Genomic DNA, 9,606 nt, shown 5'->3' with positions numbered 1-9,606 from the left:
CGTTTGATAGCACACAAAGTGTTCCTCCGGTATTAGGGAGTTGCATAATCTCATAGTCTGAGGAACATGTATAGGTCATGAAGAAAGCAGTAGCAATGAAACTGTAACGATCATAATGCTAAGCTAACGGATGTGTCATGTCCATCACATCATTCTCCTAATGATGTGATCTCGTTCATCAAATGTCAACACATGTCTATGGTTAGGAAACATAATCATCTTTGATTAATGAGCTAGTCAAGTAGAGCCATACTAGGGACACTTTGTTTTGTCTATATATTCACACATGTACTAAGTTTCCGGTTAATACAATTCTAGTATGAATAATAAACATTTATCATGAAATAAGGAAATAAATAATAACTTTATTATTGCCTCTAGGGCATATTTCCTTCAATGACTTCATGCTGGGTGAATTGATAGCCTGCAAGCATTAAACACTAACTGCACGCAAATTAAACATCTGTCGACCGCATCTTATGGTTGTTTTGCTGGGACAGTTAAACTATGCCATGTCCTTTATACTGATTGTATGGGAAGATGGAGATTTATAATATACTATATACAAATGATTACCGTTTGTGACCAAGGCAAGCAAGTGCTAATAGTGGATCTTAAGTGCAACGTTGCAAAGCTCAATTATTAGTGGACAACCCATAAACACACGCTGCCTGCGTGGCAGGTGAAGAAGCAGCACTTACTAGGAGATACATGGGGAATGATGACAAAACGTAAATACTACTAGGTACGTAGTGGTTCGCCTACGATTTGTTTGAGTGCACTGCTGAATGCAGGCAACGACAATGATCCTTGTGCAGGGAATGAGTTTCAGTTGTTGTGAACGAACGAAGAGCACGGCGATGGCCACCAGATTTGCAAGGCACATGATGAAGACGATCTTCAGCCAGGCTTAATGCTTGCAGCCATTGTGAATGACAAGTTCAGAGGGAATACAGACTCTATACTACATTGATACGGCTCGGAGATATCAATATACATTGCTCCCTGTATAAAACTTGCACGAATCGCGTGGGAATGGGTGGGCGTGATATCAACCTTGCGCGTGGCTGCATGTCCACTCGTGATTTATTGTTAGTAGTAGACTGCCCGTGCGTTGCCACGGGCCAACAAATGAATATACTGAACGCTCTCACCCGTTTATTATACATAATAAAGCAACAATCAACATACATGCAACCGCATATACAACAAGCTAATTGACTAAAATGCCCCCTTTCTTTAATTTCACATCTGCAATACATGGCAGCATGCCTCCTCAAGTAGCTCTCGCCGGGTCTAGATTGTCTCTGTTTCTTTACTAACTTATTTGTAAGAGAACTGTTACATCCAAATGTAGGATGTACTCACTCTCTAAAGAAATATAAGATTTTTTATTGATAATATAGTACAATATTAAAGTGGCCTCGTACATGTAGAGCCAGGAGTTTACCATACATGCTATGAATTTATATGTGTGTCCTTTCTTCTATCTGTTATTGAACATGCGACACAACAAGTCCTCATAAAGAAAGTTATAGTGATAATTATTCTCAACAGAGGGAGTATCTATAAAACATACTGCCTTTTTATGTAAGGCGTCTATTACATAGCACAAGTAGAAATTACAAAGTGATTACGAAAGGAGGGACATGTCCCATCCAAACATTACTACCCGGAAAAAAAAGTCTGGGCAACCGCCGCAGGATCATGTTTCTTTTTTTTACAAACTCTATTGACTTCTGAAAAAACTGAGGCAAAGTAGATGCAAAGTGACCTGATTTCTCCATTAACTGTTGGGTTTCTGCAAGAAGAATCATGTGTAGTGTGTTAACTGTGGTGATTGGTGATTACGACAGAACAGTCAAATTCGAACATCATAGCAAGTAGGGAAAAGTATATTTTTCATCCCTAAACTCTCTCGAAGGTATAGAAACGGTCCCTTAACTTCAAAACCAGCAAAACTTAGTCCCTCAATTCTTTAAACCGGATAACTCTAGTCCTTTGATTTAATAAAAGTGGTTTTCACGCTGACTTGCATGGTTTCACCAGTCATCGCCCATGTGTGGCCGAGCAACAACGGCAAACCGGGCGAGCCGCCGAAGCGGGTGCGGCTGACGGCGCTGGAGCGGCGACAAGCGTGCGCCCCGCCGTCGCGCCGTTGTCCACGCCATGTCCACGACCCACATCACGCAAGTGATGGATTTGAACGAGAACTGGATGACGCGGGGACATCAACGGCGCGGTCGCCGACAATTGCAGAGGCATACCATGAGCACGAGGCGGCAACACGAGCATCAGTTAGTTCTGACTGTGTTACGAGTTCGCCGTGAAGGCCAAGCCGCCGCGTGCCTCAGTGCTGCTAGCCGCGACAGCCCCGCTCGTCCCAGAAAACTAACTGTAGCGCAGCTCCCTGGCCTCCTGCACCCTTTGCGTGCGCCGCCGATAGCCACGCAAGCTCCATGCCTACCTCTTCCTCTTGTTGCCTGGTGGCGCCAACTGCTCGACGAAATGCCCAGCCGAGTTAAAATGGAAAAGAAGAAGATTCCCACGTGGGTGCTGACTGGTCAAAACCATGCCAAGTAAGCATGAAAACAGCTTTTGTTGAGTCAAGGGACTAAAATAATCCGGTTTGAGAAGTTGAGGGACTAACATTTGCCGGTTTTAAAGTTGAAGGATCGTTTCTATACTTTTGAGCGAGTCCAGGGACGAAAAATATACTTTTCCCTAGCAAGTATGCACAAAACAATGTGTATCAACAATAACAGTACAAGTTGAAAAACTGGAATTATTGAGTGCACCCTTGGGTGCTATTTTAAAGACGTACTAACCTAATTCCCCTTGTTTGCTCCCTGAGCATCGTCGAAGATTGAACGTTCTACCATCTATGAACCAGTCAGTTCCCCTGGTTTGAAGCAACCTGCTATTTGGCATCTCTGATAATATATGTACAAAAAAATCAAAAGATTTCCCTAGATATTTGTAATACATATTAGTTCTTATCTTGTAACCAAGCAATATGCAAGATAAAGTTTCTTTAGGATGACCAAGTTATATGTACATTGTAGCAGATACCAAACTTATTTCTAAACACTCATAGAATGGCACGATATCATAGATTTTGTTTGTACAAAAAAAAATATATTGTATCTGATGTCTGATCTCAGTATTGATCTCGGATTACCAGTTGTACTTCTGAATGAAGTCCCAAGTAAATTATTTGAAGCCCATGCAGCAACCACATGAAAAAAAGCACTCAAGACGATGCTTTATCTTTAAATCATACCACCTCTAATCCCCTAGATATCTTATGGACCTTGCTTTCTCACACATGAACATTGCCAACAAATACACATACCTAATCCATATGCACTCTAGCATAAAAATGTATGTTTTGCTAGCTCATCCATGGTACTTACACATGCAGTTATCACTTCAATGTTCTTTGCAACCTAGTTAAATGTGGATGGCTGGATAAACATATAAGAAAGTATTTATATTTCTAAAACGTTGCTGAAAGAAAAGAAATCCTACAAAATTGAAGACAAAAGCAAAATGTAGATGATAGATACTTACTAATATCATCTTATCCTATGCGTTCGATGCAGCAGCATCTTTGTGGCATCGGTGAAATCTCCCTGCAGCATAAGATCTTCATAACGCCAAAACAAAGGAAAGCTTCCAAGCGTTTCCAAATATAAAAAATTAACAATCTTCAAATCAATTAAAGGAGTAATCATTTCAACCCCAGGAGGCTAGAATGAGGAGCCCTTGTTGAACTCATTTTTCACAAGAAATAAAAAGAAAAGGAACATATATAAGATAACAAGAAAATCTACATCTCCTGAAATTAAGTATACATACAACAAAAATATATGTTATTTTACCAAAACAGTGAGAACAATTACTTCCTTGGGATTTCTAAGAAAAAAATTCCTGTTAGTTTTTCCTCAAGCAATTAACAAGAAATGGTTAGAAAAGTCACAATATATTCAATCTTAATGTGACATGTGCAGGTATGATCATTAAAAGTACAGACCGACTTGATCATGCAGATACTAAAGAAAGAAGACAACCCTGCTTATTCACCAAACCTAGAACCCTACAATGAAAGTTTCACGAAATAATTACAAAAACCAACAGTTCTTCATGGAATTTACACCTGACATCTACTATGGCTTTAGAAATATTTCATTAGGTAAAAGGTAGAGGATGTATGCATATCTTTTGAGCTACTCTCAACCTCTTAATGTGACATGTGCATGTTTGATCATTAAAAATACACGTTGGTCATGTAGATATTAAGGAAAGAAGAAGAAAATATAACATTAGCAGATCATTAATGTTGCTACTACATAATATCTACAGCGGCTTGTTGTTGCTCTTTGTGTCTCCTATAAAATTGAAAGTTGTTTTTCGAATCAAAGCTTAAACCATGAACGTTGCTAGAAGAACAAAATTTTGAATGGACAAAGCGAAAAATATTCAAGACCTTGCTGGATTAAGAACCACTAATATCTAGATAAGGTCAAATGATATAAGAAGACATGAGGTTAAAATGATCGCAGTAATAGCTCCGAAAGTAGAAGAATGATACAAGAACACATCAGTCAAATGATATAAGAAGACATGAACATTGTAGCTTACTGAAGATTGTCCCATTTTCCTGCCTAAAGCTTGGTCTTGACCTCCTGATTAAAAGATGCAATTAGGAAATGAGTATATATTTTCTTCGCGGATTCAATACCATCATCGCTGGTATATTAAATTAGACTATATGGAACACTGTATGTCTTTGAAAAATTCACATTAAAATTAGGTAATAAGTAGAAACAAAAATAAGTACTTACTTCCGCGATATATTTTAATAGATCACTTATGTCATTAGCTATATTTAGCTTTTAACTTCACACATAAAGAATAGGATAAGCGGCCCTCAACTGTATAAGATCATAGGCTATACAATTATGTAATAAAGGAACAAGTCCATAAATTTATCCATCCATAATGTTTCCAAATTTTACCCAAATTAGGAGCATTTTATAAGATTGGTACTACTCCTAAGGTAAACCAGAAGAGTGATGGCAAAATAAGCAACACAATAGGTGTACATCCAGAACAACAGTTCTTTGATCATTGGCAAAATTATATCAGAGATAAGAAAGATCCATGAACAATTTTATATATATGCATAGGCATGATAATCTCTTGTGTCTCAACATCACTACCGTCCAGTAGGGACCAACAAAATAAAGTGTTAACCATCTATTTCATACAATCAACAGCTGAATAGTGAGGAGAGGCCAACGAGCACCGGCTGCTAGAAGATTGAGGGAGGACATCTTACCATCCATAGAAAGTTCAGTATAGGTTCAGAGATGACCTCCGCGACAGCAGCTCCTACTCTTGTGGCCTAGGCGATGGATTCCGCTCTGGGGCGACCATGACATTGACTCCGCAGGTGGCTTCGGCTCTGGAAGCGGCCACAATTGTTGCCTTCGGCTCAGACATACTCCCTCCTGCGCAAAAGGGGGCTCTATGGCCCCATCTCGCCTCCATCCTTACCGGGTACATCCAGTTTCGCTCATGACTGAGTGATAATCCTCATATTTTGGCAAGCCTAAGAGTTGTGGTGTAGTTTTCAAGTTTCCTATGTCCATATGGAATAGAAGAAAATGAATCATAGAGCGATATAAAAATGTAGCTCTTTCACCATTGTACAGAAAAATATAGCAGTTTCACAAATACAAGCATATTGTCCTTTTATGTCCAATGAAGTAAAGCAATTTACAATCAGTAAGCGAATCTAAGGAGCAAACCGATAAACGGTTAGGATCTTGAAATAAGAACAGTCTATGTGTTTTACTGCTATTCTTCTTGCTAATTCAAAGACATGTTCGTTTTCAATAGGGATGCCACGGGCCTATCACACCATTTCTACCTGCACTTGCTAGCTACATATATTGGAAGTGCACTAAAAATTTCATACAAAGCTGCTTTCCTTACATAGATGCTCCACGATTTATTTATTTTGTTTTGAGAAATCAAATCAAAAGTTTTATTTTTTGTTGGTCAATCATAATCCTTTCACAGCAGCAAGAAACTACTGGATGAACTAATGAAGTCGTCTCTTTCAGCATTCTAACAACCATCAGGTCTGTGTCGCATGATAACAGACCAACACGCAGTAATACAAAGAGGACCCATGGACGCACATGTGCCCTGACATGTATGTTCCCTCATAGCATAGATCCCATTGGCTACAAGTAACTGAAGTTACTGCAAGGAGATAGTAGAAGACAATGGTGCATGTGGTTTTTGCCTCATACGTGGCCGAGATTTAGATAACATAACAGGGAATTGTCAAGATGTATATAAGGCCTACCCATCATAGGGAAGTGGTGCAACTACCTTGTACGGTTGGATGCATCAGGCCTCCGGGGAGAACTGCTCTGCAGAATCCCTCAAAGCGCTCACCGTAGGACACCCATGCTGCTTCTGCCGCCGCCCCCACTTCCCTCAGCCCACTTCCTTCGCGCTCCTCGACCAACAGGACATACTGACGAACATTGCGGCACCGTCCGCCGAGGTCGATGGCGTGGACGTGCACGATGTGGTCGGCGACCTTGGCGGTTGCATGGTCGGAGTGTGCCCTATGCAGGTGGCGGCTGGGAGATAAGAAGCGACGATGTGCAGATGTCATTGTAACATTCTCGGAGAAAAATAATAATCATTTGCATAATGAAATTATTTCCGGACACAAACCGTCGAGCACATGGAGAGGGATGCCTCTTACTTCGCAGGGCAGCACCTCTGACAGAAGATTCCCAACGACGACCCCCCCCCCCCTCATGACAAGCGCGACGTCGGCCAGCATCAAACACCTCGCCGTGTGTGTGCGAAATTCAGATAGCAGCAACAATACCAAAATTCAGCTAGCAGTAGGAGAGCAGTGGTGCAGCACCACATCATCGGCATCGCTATCTCTCTCATTCTCCTTTTCACACCCAACCGAGCCTGTTCCTTTCTTATCTGCCTCCATCTTCTCCCCGACGGCCCCACTGGTGACGATCCCGCCACCCCTGCGTCTTTCCCATCGCCGTGCACCGTTGCTGCTGAGCGTGACCCTACGGGCACTAAGTGGATGATGACAACAATGTGCTTCAATATGTTTCTGTTGGTTACCTGCACAAGTTTGAGACCTTTTAAAGTACAACCACCTTTAATACTATAATTTAAGCAGGATTAAATGATGAGTATAAGAGATCATATATGGATCAGTGGTAGTACAAGAATCACAAAAACAAGTCTGAATGGATGAAAATTGTGACATAAGTAGCTTACCATGTCCCCGAGGCCCAACATCATGTTGTCATCAGAAGTGCTTCCTGGAACAATCCTCGATACCAACAAATTCCTAGGGACGACATGCCTCACCTGAAGCTCTATCTTCTTTCTTATCAGCGCAACCCAGGCAAGATGAACTCGTTTGCTATTGTGACCCTAACATTTTCTCTTCACGCCGCTGGCTCGCTTCCCTCCTAACCCTCCTCTCCATAGCTCCTAAAGGTTATCAGTGGGAGGTAGCAAAACTGTGTCATTCAAAGGATGGTCGGCTAGATTGATTCCTCCGATATCACCGACGGCTCCGATGTCCCCTCCCCCCTACTGCCGCCGACGCCTACATAGACTGCTACAGCCGCGCCGGTGATCGAAAGGGCAAACATAATCTAAATGGGAATACCCTGCTAGCGAGACGCCGCAATAATGAGAGGTAGCATGATTTAGTCAGCAACACTATAGTCGAAACTAATATTGTAAAATAGTAAGTCATCAATTTTTATTTATTTAGTCATAGATACCTCTGCTTTATAGGCCGCCAACAACTATAGAGACTAATCCATAGGATTACTGGAATACCCATCCTATTCTTCTTGAATGGTTGCATGACATTCTTCCTCAAATACGAAAAGGCCTCGCTTCTCTACATAAGCTGGTATTCATTCCATTCCAATATTAAGGCATGCACCATTAGTACTCGTGTATGACATGATCAAGAGCACCGTTAGTAGCAGTGTACATACAAGTGCATAAAATTCAAAAGTACGTATTAAGAAACTATTTCTTGTTCAAAATTCAAGCTAATATCAATATGTGCAGATAAACTTAAAAATTTTAATGTGCAAATTAGCAAACACCTTCTGTGTATAGCAGCATCAAGAGGTGAAAAACAAAGTGAACTGTAGCATCATGGAACCGCTGAATCAAAGAGGATACTTACAATGCAAACATTTTGGAGATGAGAACTCAATTAACCTTCAATCTGGCAGCAGCTTCGCATCATATCAACTTCATGGAGAAAAATTAACTTCTATGTAGCACTGTGCTACCCTCTCAAACTCTCACGCTCTTGTAGATGCATGTAATCCAAAATTCAGAGGACGATAGTGGAGGCCTGATTACATACTGTGGCGGCTGGTGCGGACAGGAACCAAGGCGGCAGCTCAGGTCCTCCCTCCATTTTTGAAGCATGCCTTATCAGTACTGCAAGCATGGCCATGCCAAGAAATTGAGAGAATGGGAGCTCACTCCCTCAAGTCGCAACTTCCCTCCAAGACATGTAGCTTTCATAAATAATAATAGACATGAACAATGATGCTTAGAGGCCATCAAAATTATTGCGAAATAACAACTTGTACTACACATACGTGTAATTAAATACTCCTCCAAGTAAATCAGATACCCCAAGAAAGTAATGCTCACATAAAATAGAATTCTGAAGCGAACTGTGTTCAAGTAAAATATGTTAGACAAACTTCAGATTTTATGCAAACCAACTACGAAGTTCAGTAACAAAAAAGTTCCCATTAGAGACCAGGAGATTAATTAATCGTTGAAGTCCAGATCATTATTCAAATTTTACCAGATCTATTTGCTGGGAAGGACCGGGAGGATGGGGGGCTGACCTTGCAGGTGGGCATCGAGTACGTCATCGAGTACCTTCCTGCCCGGCGGCAGGGACGTCGTCGACAAAGCGGCGAAGGACGGAGTCCAGGAGGCCCCACGCCTTGATTCTCCTCTGCGGGGTCCTGGAGGCGCTCGAGCACGGCCATGTCGGCACCATACACCTCGTCGCCGGCGGTTTGCGGACGTATCTGGGCATGTGTCGCGGGGATCCGACGACGAAGAGAGGTGGAAGAGAGGAGAGGAGAAGTCAATCAAATCCTCCGATGCGAGATCGGGATCGGCGGCGGATCGGGATCGGCGGCGGATCATAAGGCAGATTGCCATCAAAGTGGCAAGGCGCCAAGGCCAGCCCTCTCTTTGCCTGGACGAAGGGAGGAGGGAGGCCGAGACCCGCGGCGGCGCAGGGAGGAGGGAGGCCGAGACCCACGGCGGCGCAGGGAGGAGAGTTGGGACAGGTAGTCGAGGGTTGGGGGATGCAAGGGTTAGGCGGCGAAGGGATGGAGCGGCAGGGGCGAGCGGCGGCGAACGAGTGTGCGTGAGGGTTTTTTTTCGCTGGTTATTTTTCATAGGTTTTTTTATCGCTGGTTAATCGTCGTAGAATTTTTCGAGCGAGGGGCTGGTGGAGGACTCGATACGTGGTTT

The 9,606-nt window shown here is 42.4% G+C and overlaps 1 long non-coding RNA gene across 12 annotated transcripts; it reads right to left on the bottom strand.

Moving 5' to 3' along the window:
- Positions 1-1,456: 1,456 nt before the first annotated feature.
- On the bottom strand, positions 1,457-9,496 carry LOC119335802. 12 transcript variants are annotated; one of them, XR_005162028.1, is made up of 7 exons: positions 7,860-9,496; positions 6,763-7,742; positions 6,409-6,665; positions 5,345-5,647; positions 3,574-4,688; positions 2,829-2,933; positions 1,457-1,801 (listed from the first exon to the last, which is right to left on the bottom strand). It is a non-coding gene; the product is annotated as an uncharacterized LOC119335802 (long non-coding RNA). The 12 variants fall into 12 exon arrangements; XR_005162024.1 differs by having other exon boundaries at positions 6,763-8,621; positions 8,921-9,496; XR_005162021.1 differs by having other exon boundaries at positions 6,763-8,621; positions 8,964-9,496.
- Between the last annotated feature and the right edge of the window lie 110 nt (positions 9,497-9,606).

This window comes from Triticum dicoccoides, chromosome 7B (assembly GCF_002162155.2).
Source record: "Triticum dicoccoides isolate Atlit2015 ecotype Zavitan chromosome 7B, WEW_v2.0, whole genome shotgun sequence".
Lineage (NCBI taxonomy): Eukaryota > Viridiplantae > Streptophyta > Magnoliopsida > Poales > Poaceae > Triticum > Triticum dicoccoides.
Note: the sequence above shows the minus strand (reverse complement) of the source record. Positions and strands in the feature narration are given on the sequence as shown.